We start from the raw sequence: 11,513 nt of genomic DNA on the forward strand, positions 1-11,513 counted from the left end.
CAGCGGTTGAGCACCTGCCTTTGGCTTCAGGAATGATCCTGAAGTCCCAGGATCGAGTCCCACAACGGGCTCCCAGTGTGGAGCCTGCTTCTCCCTCTGCCTCTCTCTGTCTCTCTCTGTGTCTCTCATGGATAAATAAAAGTATTAAAAAAAGGGAGGGGGCGGGCAGCCCTGGTGGCTCAGTGGTTTGGCACTGCCTCGAGCCCAGGGCCTGATCCTGGAGCTCCAGGATCAAGTCCCACGTCGGGCTCCCTGCATGGACCTGCTTCTCCCTCTGCCTGTATCCGCCCCCCTCCATATGAATAAATAAATAAAATCTTTTTTTAAAATAAAATCTTAAAAGATAAAAATAAAAAAATAAAAAGGATCCTATCCTAGACATTTAACGTTGCAGAACTAAAATGTTTACATCACTATTTTTTTAAATAAATTTATTTTTTATTGGTGTTCAATTTACCAACATACAGAATAACACCCAGTGCTCATCCTGTCAAGTGCCCCCCCCCAGTGCCCGTCACCCATTCACCCCCACCCCCGCCCACCTCCCCTTCCACCACCCCTAGTTCATTTCCCAGAGTTAGGAGTCTTTATGTTCTGTCTCCCTTTCTGATATTTCCCACACATTTCTTCTCCCTTCCCTTATATTCCCTATCACTATTATTTATATTCCCCAAATGAATGAGAACATGTAATGTTTGTCCTTCTCCGATTGACTTATTTCACTCAGCATAATACCCTCCAGTTCCATCCACATCAAAGCAAATGGTGGGTATTTGTCGTTTCTAATGGCTGAGGAATATTCCATTGTATACATAGACCACATCTTCTTTATCCATTCATCTTTCGACGGACAGCGAGGCTCCTTCCACAGTTTGGCTATTGTGGACATTGCTGCTATTAATATCGGGGTGCAGGTGTCCCAGCGTTTCATTGCATCTATATCTTTGGGGGTAAATCCCCAGCAGTACAATTGCTGGGTTGTAGGGTAGTTATATTTTTAATTCTTTGAGGAACCTCCACACAGTTTTCCAGAGTGGCTGCACCAGTTCACGTTCCCACCAACAGTGCAGGAGGGTTCCCCTTTCTCCACATCCTCTCCAACATTTGTGGTTTCCTGCCTTGTTAATTTTCCCCATTCTCACTGGTGTAAGGTGGTATCTCATTGTGGCTTTGATTTGTATTTCCCTGATGGCAAGTGATGTAGAGCATTTTCTCATGTGCTTGTTGGCCATGTGTATGTCTACCTCTGTGAGATTTCTGTTCATGTCTTTTGCCCATTTCATGATTGGATTGTTTGCTTCTTTGCTGTTGAGTTTAATGAGTTCTTTATAGATTTTGGAAACTAGCCCTTTATCTGATACGTCATTTGCAAATCTCTTCTCCCATTCTGTAGGTTGTCTTTTAGTTTTGTTGACGGTATCCTTTGCTGTGCAAAAGCTTCTTATCTTGATGAAATCCCAATAGTTCATTTTTGCTTTTGTTTCTTTTGCCTTCGTGGATGTATCTTGCAAGAAGTTACTGTGGCCAAGTTCAAAAAGGGTGTTGCCTGTGTTCTCCTCTAGGATTTTGATGGATTCTTGTCTCACATTTAGATCTTTCATCCATTTTGAGTTTATCTTTGTGTATGATGCAAGAGAGTGGTCTAGTTTCATTCTTCTGCATGTGGATGTCCAATTTTCCCAGCACCATTTATTGAAGAGACTGTCTTTCTTCCAATGGATAGTCTTTCCTCCTTTATTGAATATTAGTTGACCATAAAGTTGAGGGTCCACTCCTGGGTTCTCTATTCTGTTCCATTGATCTATGTGTCTGTTTTTGTGCCAGTACCACACTGTCTTGATGACCACAGCTTTGTAGTACAACCTGAAATCTGGCATTGTGATGCCCCCAGAAAAGGTTTTCTTTTTTAAAATTCCCCTGGCTATTCGGGGTCTTTTCTGATTCCACACAAATCTTAAAATAATTTGTTCTAACTCTCTGAAGAAAGTCCATGGTATTTTGATGGGGATTGCATTAAACGTGTAAATTGCCCTGGGTAACATTGACATTTTCACAATATTAATTCTGCCAATCTATGAGCATGGAATATTTGTCCATCTCTTTGTGTCTTCCTCAATTTCTTTCAGAAGTGTTCTATAGTTTTTAGGGTATAGATCTTTTACCTCTTTGGTTAGGTTTATTCCTAGGTATCTTATGCTTTTGGGTGCAATTGTAAATGGGATTGACTCCTTAATTTCTCTTTCTTCAGTCTCATTGTTAGTGTATAGAAATGCCACTGATTTCTGGGCATTGATTTTGTATCCTGCCACGCTACCAAATTGCTGTATAAGTTCTAGCAGTCTTGGGGTGGAGGCTTCTGGGTTTTCTATGTAGAGTATCATGTCATCGGGGAAGAAGGAGAGTTTGACTTCCTCTTTGCCAATTTGAATGCCTTTAATGTCTTTTTGTTGTCTGATTGCTGAGGCGAGGACTTCCAGAACTATGTTGAATAGCAGTGGTGAGAGTGGACATCCCTGTCTTGTTCCTGATCTTAGGGGAAAGCTCCCAGTGCTTCCCCATTGAGAATGATATTTGCTGTGGGCTTTTCGTAGATGGCTTTTAAGATGTTGAGGAAAGTTCCCTCTATCCCTACACTCTGAAGAGTTTTGATCAGGAATGGATGCTGTATTTTGTCAAATGCTTTCTCTGCATCTAATGAGAGGATCATATGGTTCTTGGTTTTTCTCTTGCTGATACAATGAATCACATTGATTGTTTTATGAGTGTTGAACCAGCCTTGTGTCCCGGGGATAAATCCTACTTGGTCATGGTGAATAATTTTCTTAATGTGCTGTTGGATCCTATTGGCTAGTATCTTGTTGAGAATTTTTGCATCCATGTTCATCAGGGATATTGGTCTGTAATTCTCCTTTTTGGGGGGTCTTTGTCTGGTTTTGGAATTAAGGTGATGCTGGCCTCATAGAACAAATTTGGAAGTACTCCATCTCTTTCTGTCTTTCCAAACAGCTTTAGTAGAATAGGTATGATTTCTTCTTTAAACGTTTGATAGAATTCCCCTGGGAAGCCATCTGGCCCTGGACTCTTGTGTCTTGGTAGGTTTTTGATGACTGCTTCAATTTCCTCCCTGGTTATTGGCCTGTTCAGGTTTTCTATTTCTTCCTGTTCCAGTTTTGGTAGTTTGTGGCTTTCCAGGAATGCGTCCATTTCTTCTAGATTGCCTAATTTATTGGTGTATAGCTATTCATAATATGTTTTTAAAATCGTTTGTATTTCCTTGGTATTGGTAGTGATCTCTCCTTTTTCATTCATGCTTTTATTAATTTGAGTCTTCTCTCTCTTCATTTTAATAAGGTTGGCTAATGGTTTATCTATCTTATTAATTCTTTCAAAGAACCAACTCCTGGTTCTGTTGATCTGTTCCACAGTTCTTCTGGTCTCGATTTCGTTGAGTTCTGCTCGAATTTTAATTAACTCTCTTCTTCTGCTGGGCGTAGGGTCCATCTGCTGTTTTTTCTCTAGCTCCTTTATGTGTAAGGTTAGCTTTTGAGTTCTTTCCAGTTTTTGAATGGATGCTTGTATTGCGATGTATTTTCCCCTCAGGACTGCTTTTGCTGCATCCCAAAGATTTTGAACGGTTGTATCTTCATTCTCATTAGTTTCCATGAATCTTTTTAAGTCTTCCTTAATTTCCTGGTTGACCTTTTCATCTTTTAGCAGGATGGTCCTTAACCTCCACGTGTTTGAGGTCCTTCCAAACTTCTTGTTGTGATTTAGTTCTAATTTCAAGGCATTATGGTCTGAAAATATGCAGGGGACCATCCCAATCTTTTGGTATCGGTTCAGACCCAATTTGTGACCCAGTATGTGGTCTATTCTGGAGAAAGTTCCATGTGCACTTGAGAAGAATGTGTATTCAGTTGAGTTTGGATGTAAAGTTCTGTAGATATCTGTGAAATCCATCTGGTCCAGTGTATCATTTAAAGCTCTCATTTCTTTTTTTTTTTTTAAAGCTCTCATTTCTTTGGAGATGTTGTGCTTAGAAGTCCTATCGAGGGTAAAAAGAGCTAGATTGAAGTCACCAAGTATAAGTGTATTATTATCTAAGTATTTCTTCACTTTGGTTATTGATTTAAATATTTGGCAGCTCCCACATTCGGGGCATATATATTGAGGATTGTTAAGTCCTCTTGTTGGATAGATCCTTTAAGTATGATATAGTGTCCCTCTTCATCTCTCACTACAGTCTTTGGGGTAAATTTTAGTTTATCTGATATAAGGATGGCTACCCCTGCTTTCTTTTGAGGACCATTTGAATGGTAAATGGTTCTCCAACCTTTTATTTTCAGGCTGTAGGTGTCCTTCTGTCTAAAATGAGTCTCTTGTAGACAGCAAATAGATGGGTCCTGCTTTTTTATCCAATCTGAAACCCTGCGCTTTTTGATGGGGTCATTAAGCCCGTTCACGGTCAGAGTTACTATTGAGAGATATGAGTTTAGTGTCACCATATCTATTCTGTCCTTGTTTTGTGGATTGTTCCACTGAACTTCTTCTTAAAGGGGAATTTTTAGAGTCCCCCTTAAAATTTCTTGCAGAGCTGGTTTGGAGGTCACATATTCTTTCAGTTCCTGCCTGTCTTGGAAGCTCTTTATCTCTCCTTCCATTTTGAATGAGAGCCTTGCTAAATAAAGTATTCTTGGTTGCATGTTCTTCTTATTTAGGACCCTGAATATATCCTGCCAGCCCTTTCTGGCCTGCCAGGTCTCTGTGGAGAGGTCTGCTGTTACCCTAATACTCCTCCCCATAAAAGTCAGGGATTTCTTGTCTCTTGCTGCTTTAATGATCTTCTCTTTATCTTTGGAATTTGCAAGCTTCACTATTAAATGTTGAGGTGTTGAATGGTTTTTATTGATTTTAGGGGGGGATCTCTCTATTTCCTGGATCTGAATGCCTGTTTCCCTTCCCAGATTAGGAAAGTTTTCAGCTAGGATTTGTTCAAATACATATTTTGGCCCTCTGTCCCTTTCGACGCCCTCGGGAACCCCTATTAAACATAGGTTTTTCTTCCTCAGGCTGTCGTTATTTCCCTTAATCTATCCTCATGGTCTTTTAATTGTTTGTCTCTTTTTTCCTCAGTTTCCCTCTTTGCCATCAACTTGTCTTCTATGTCACTCACTCGTTCTTCCACCTCGTTAACCCTCGTTGTTAGGACTTCTAGTTTGGATTGCATCTCATTCAATTGGTTTTTAATTTCTGCCTGATTAGCTCTAAATTTTGCAGTCATGAAGTCTCTTGAGTCCTTTATGGTTTTTTCTAGAGCCACCAGTAGCTGTATAATAGTGCTTCTGAATTGGCTTTCTGACATTGAATTGTAATCCAGATTTTGTAACTCTGTGGGAGAGAGGACTGTTTCTGATTCTTTCTTTTGAGGTGAGGTTTTCCTTCTAGTCATTTTGCTCAGTGCAGAGTGGCCAAAAACAAGTTGTATTGGGAAAAGGAGAAAAAGAGAAAGAAGGAAAGAAAAGAGAAAAAGAAAAAAGGAGGAAAAAAAAAAGAAAAAGAAAGAAAGGAAAAAAAGGGTGGGGGAAGGAAACAAATCAAAAAAGCAAAAAAAAAAAAAAAAAAAAAAAAAACCACGGGGGAGTATCTTCCGATTCTGTATACTTTAAGTCCCTTGACTTCCCCTGGAACTTGTCCGTCTCGCTGGTCTTCTGTGGGAGGGGCCTGCTGTGCTGATTTTCAGGTGTTAGCACTTGGGGGAGCTGCTCTGCCCCCTACCTGGCGCAGGGTTCAGTGGGGGGTGTTTACCCCGTGAGGCCCCGGGAGGAACAACCCCAGTGGCGGGGCCAGCTCTGGGACCCTGGAGTCAGCCCCCGCAGTAACTCCGGGGCTCTCCGTCTGCAGGGCCTGGAGGCTCCGGGGCGGGGCCGCTGATCTGCTCAGCTCGGGGCAGGAGCGTCCTCGCTGCCCTGGGCCCTCCCGGCCTCTGCCTGTCCAGGGGGGAGGCCGGATCCTGGGCTGTGTCCCGGCGCCCTGTGCTCCGGGGCCTGCGCTGTTGGATTCCCGCTCCCGGCGGTGCAGCCCCCTCCATGGAGCCGCCGACCGAGCCCCTCCGAGCTGCTCCGGGTCCCACCGTGGGCACTGCAGCCCTTAGGGAGCTGGGCGCACTCTCCCGGGGCGCAGGTGCCTGTTAGTGTCCCAGGGAGCCCGAGGGCATCCCCGCCCTCCTGGGTCCTGCTCTAACTCCCTGCGGGCCCCTTTCCGCGGGGAAGGTCAGTGCAGCTCCTGCTCCTCCGGGACGGGGCTCTCCTGTCCTGGGGACACTCGCCCCGGCCTCAGCCCGGCTCCTCGCGGGGCCCCTCCCCCTTGGAGGCCTTTTGTTTCTTTATTTCTTTTTCCCCGTCTTCCTACCTGGATAGAAGTGCGAACTCTTCTCACCGTAGCACTCCGGCTGTTCTCTCTTTATTTTTTTTTTTAATTTTTGTTTATTTATGATAGTCAGAGAGAGAGAGAGGCAGAGACACAGGCAGAGGGAGAAGCAGGCTCCATGCACCGGGAGCCTGACGTGGGATTCGATCCTGGGTCTCCAGGATCGCGCCCTGGGCCAAAGGCAGGCGCCAAACCGCTGCGCCACCCAGGGATCCCTGTTCTCTCTTTAAATCTCAGGCCGAATTCATAGATTTTCAGGATAATCTGAAGGTTATCTAGGTAATTTGGTGGGGACAGGTGACTCGCGGACCCTACTCTTCCGCCATCTTGCCCCTCCTCTCTCTACATCACTATTAAATGCAAAGGTAGTGTTTCCTAATACCCATCTAAAAGAAACTTAAAATATTCATAATACCACAAGCAAATAAACCTTTGTTGGAACCAGATATATTACTGGTTACTGCGGTTTATCTTGACTGGCAAAACCTCATGTACTTCGATATACTAAAACTGTCTTCTGTTCCATCAACAGTATGCCAAATACTGACTTGGTGAGGTCACTGCCCTATTTTTTAAAAAGGAATTGAGGCTCTGAATGGTGATGCTTGTTAAGGCCCAGCAGGTGAAAGTCCACTGTCAGATGTTCAGAGCTTGTAGGCAGGAGAAGGCTGTTACCTAAAGCTTTGGCAGAAAAAGGAACCGTGGAGACCCACACAGTGCCCACATTCTGCTCAATCACTTGGAGGTGGGCTACCCATCCTTGCTCTCCTGTGGGTAGGGGCAGGTAGGAAGTGAGCAGCCTGCTCCGTCCGGTCGAGTGCGCAGGGCCTGTCCAAGAGAACCTGTTCTGTCTTCCCCTCAGGTGAGCCAAAATCTCTCTCTCTCCCTGGCTAACTCCTACCCATACTTCAGGATCTTACTTCATTATCACTTCAAAGACCATCTTTCCTGATCCCTTCAAATCTCAGTAGTCCCCTTCCTCCCATGTTACCCCATGATGGCACTGAACCCTCCATATTGCAAAAATCTGTTGATTTCTCTGATCCCTTACCCCATGCCCTGTGAAAGCAGTCCTATTGATCCTCTATGCCCGGCACAGACTAAGACTCACTAAGTTGGATGCATAGGTAGATGGATGGATGAATGGAGGGATGGGTGAGGAAATAAACCCAACCCCACCCCTAGCATCTCTCTACCTTCTGGAGCCCCCAAAGGACATCTCTTCCCTGTGTGACAACTCTCCAGAAATTTGCAGACAGCAGCCTTATGCTCCTTGGTCCACCCGGCTCCTAGCCTTCTTTCATATATGCCACATTGTAGACTGTCTCACCATATCCTGGTCATTTCTCCAGACCCACTCCAGTGGTCTGGGTGTGTCAGAGAGAGCCCAAAGGCAGAGTGGAGGCATCCTGTCCTGCATCTCAGGAAGGATCTCCCAGCTCTCCGAGTGGCAATTACAGGTCTGAAGATAGGATTCTCAAAGAATACTGTTTCCTTGGGTCACTTGCTTTTGGACTTCAGTAGCTAAGGGTTTCGCCTCCAGTGGGTTGTCACAGGTGAAGGCCTAACCCTGGTACAGAGTGCAACAGGTCTCAGCTGCCCCCTCAGCCTACCCAAATATCTTGATCTGTGGCTTCCCTGACCTTTCCTGCTGGCCAGTCAGGCCCACACATTGGTGCCTATTGATGGGAGTGTACAAGCACAACAAAAACCAACACAGCTTCATCCAGGTCTCCCTATCCTGTTGAGGCCACTACCCTGAGGTGGTCTCTGCAACTACACACTTGGCACACTCATGAGGCCGGCCCTGACTGTATGCTTGGGATTCCCAAACCATTCATAGCCTTCACCTTGTTTGTTCCTCTGTCGATGGCACTGACATTTTTAAAACTGCTTTTCAAGCCCAAGAAAAGCCCTGCTTTTTCAAGGAGGCCCTGAGTACAGAGAATGGTGGACAGTGTGGCCAGACCAGAAACAAGCTAGTATTGTGTCTTAGAACAGTGCTTGATCCTCCATAGTCTTTAGCAGCCCTTGGCCCACTTTCCTCCTCCTTCCTTCCAACAACACAAAAGAAATGCTGCTCTCTTTCTCCATGAGGAAATGGTTCTTCATGGTGGGTTCCTCTTCATGGTGGATTCCCACAGGACCTGATGGACTTGTTTCAAGTGTAAGCAGTTTCTCTCAATTTGAACATGCTCATCCTATTAGATCTTTCTCCCTTGCCCAGAATTTTGCATGGTGCACTTATGGCCCTGGGGCTCCAGAACCCATCCACCATAATTAGCATCCTTTTTAAATGAAGTCCGGCCTAGCATGGCCCTCCTGGTGCATTCTGAGCAACTCACAACACAGCTGTCAACGTCTGCTTGGAACACTGTTCTTGCCTGAGCACAGCTGAAGAGCCTGATTGTCAGAATGATATTTCACATCTTGGTTTTGGCCCATTATTCATGTCATCTATTTGGGCTCCTTGGATAAAAGGCTGATTTCAGGGCTAGAGCAGGGAAAGTACAAGATGGCTGGAATATTTTGGGCCAGAAAGTAAGGAAGCACCCTTGAAATGATGGGGATACAGGAGCTGGTTTGAAGAAACTCAGATTGGCCAGATGTGGTACAATCTGAACATAAAAATGTAATAGTAATAATGTTCACAAAATAAAGTAAGAATCTACAGGTCCATCCTGATAACTAAATGAAAAACATTTTAACAGGAGAGAGAAGAGGGCTTTCTCTGTGTAAGAAATGATAGGGTTAGGGGATCCCTGGGTGGCGCAGCGGTTTGGCGCCTGCCTTTGGCCCAGGGCGCGATCCTGGAGACCCGGGATCGAATCCCACGTCGGGCTCCCGGTGCATGGAGCCTGCTTCTCCCTCTGTCTATGTCTCTGCCACTCTCTCTCTCTCTCTGTGTGTGACTATCATAAATAAATAAAATTAAAAAAAAAAAAAAAAGAAATGATAGGGTTAGAAAATCATTTTGCAACCATATTGGTAACTGATTCAACAAGAATCTTCAACTGAAGCTAAAACTCATGGTGACTTTTTTTTTTTTTTAATTTTTTATTTATTTATGATAGTCACAGAGAGAGAGAGAGAGGCAGAGACACAGGCGGAGGGAGAAGCAGGCTCCATGCACCGGGAGCCCGATGTGGGATTCGATCCCGGGTCTCCAGGATCGCGCCCTGGGCCAAAGGCAGGCGCCAAACCGCTGCGCCACCCAGGGATCCCTCATGGTGACTTCATGATGGAGAACACAACCTAACCAAGTAATAAGAGCGTCACAAAAAAAAATAAAAATTAAAATTAAAAAAAGAGCGTCACAAGTATAGAACAAACATCACGTGACTCTGCCGTGATACACTTGGAACATAGCATCATGTCTGATTTTCCCGCCAAAAATGTATATCCTGGATCTAAACACAAGGAAACACCTGACAAACCCAACTTGAGGGACATCCCACACAGTACCTGACTCTTAAAAACATCAAGGTCAAGAAAGCAAAGGCCAAGAAAGCCAAGAAACTGTTTCAGATAGGTTAAACAAGACCAAAGGAGTGTGATCGGCAAAATTTGAAGATGAACTGAGGGCTAGATATTAGAATGGTATGTCACTGTTCTGTTTCCCGCTATTGATGAATGTGCCGTGGCTGTGGAAGAGAAAGTCCTTGTCCTTAGGAAACACGCTACGGTCCTGATAGGTAAAAGGGTAGGATGCTAGGGCAGCCCGGGTGGCTTAGCGGTTTAGCGCTGCCTTCGGCCCAGGGCCTGATCCTGGAGACCCGGGATCGGGTCCCACATCGGGGTCCCTGCATGGAGCCTGCTTCTCCCTCTGCCTGTGTCTCTGCCTCGCTCTCTCTGTCTCATGAATAAATAATAAAATCTTTAAAAAAAAAAAAAAAAGGGTAGGATGCTATTCTCAAATTTTCCCAAATGGCTCAAGAAGAAATCTATAAATGCATAAAGCAAATTAAGTGGGACAACATATCAATGACGGGAGAATCGGGGTAAAGGATATACAGTTCTACCTTTCTTTCAACGGTTTTCTAATCAGGACACTATGTAAAAGTTTCTAAAGGGAGACACTTTAAAGAATTTTATCTAGCTATTTCCAGGTTGAGAACTCCTGTAAGTGTTGTTAAATATAATTTCTTTTACCTCATCACTGTTAACAGTGTCCAGTGGGTCAGGGCCACAGGCAGAGACTTCCCTCCAGGGGACAGACTTCATTTTGCTAACCAATGCTCAACAGTTGAGATTATTCTACAAACTCCAAATCTTACTAAAAGTGCAAGCATCTAGCCCACAGTCTCCCTTTCTTCCAAAAAGACACCGGGTGGGGGGGGGGGGGGCGGGGCGGGGAGGACGTCAGGAGACATTATGGCAAAAAACTTTGTGGGATCAAGGTGAATGTGTTAGTAAATAAATGTTTTTGTAGAGCTAGGGAAAAAACCTACTATGATTCCATTATCCTACAGGTGTTGACTGCCTAACATCTCAGCCATGGAAAGAAGGTGCAGTTCATGTACTGTGGTCATTTAGCAGACACTGCTTATATGGCACATACTAGGCTAGGTTCCCTCTCACAAGCCTTCTCAAGTAGATCCTTAAACCCCTGGATGCACAGAAATGTGTTTTTCAGTCAACCCCTGAGAACATATCCCCTACATTTTAGCAGGTACACTGTGGGCAGCCAACACAAGTATTTATTTGCCTAAGTTCTAGAGTTTTGCCCATTGGCACCACACCTCTGTGTGAGTGAAGACAGGCTGCTTCCCCACCAGCACAGAGGTTGTTCAGAGTCCTGCTCACATGCTGTGATCCGATCATTCCTGGAAATGAAGTCTCACCGTGTCAAACCCATCAGAATCTAAAAGTATTCATGGAAACACATTCTACCCTATGAGCCCACCAGGAGTTCTCTTCGCCTAGACAGATCAGGATATTCTTTTTTCTGATGCAGAGTCACATACTTGATTTTCACAGCAGCTTAAAGACAAACAGGGTATTTAGATTTCCTGCTCACACCTCTGTTGGAGGGAAACAAAGGATGTACTTATGCCACTACCCGGGATCAGACACAAATGAGACAA

Source organism: Vulpes lagopus, chromosome 7 (genome assembly GCF_018345385.1).
Source record: "Vulpes lagopus strain Blue_001 chromosome 7, ASM1834538v1, whole genome shotgun sequence".
NCBI lineage: Eukaryota > Metazoa > Chordata > Mammalia > Carnivora > Canidae > Vulpes > Vulpes lagopus.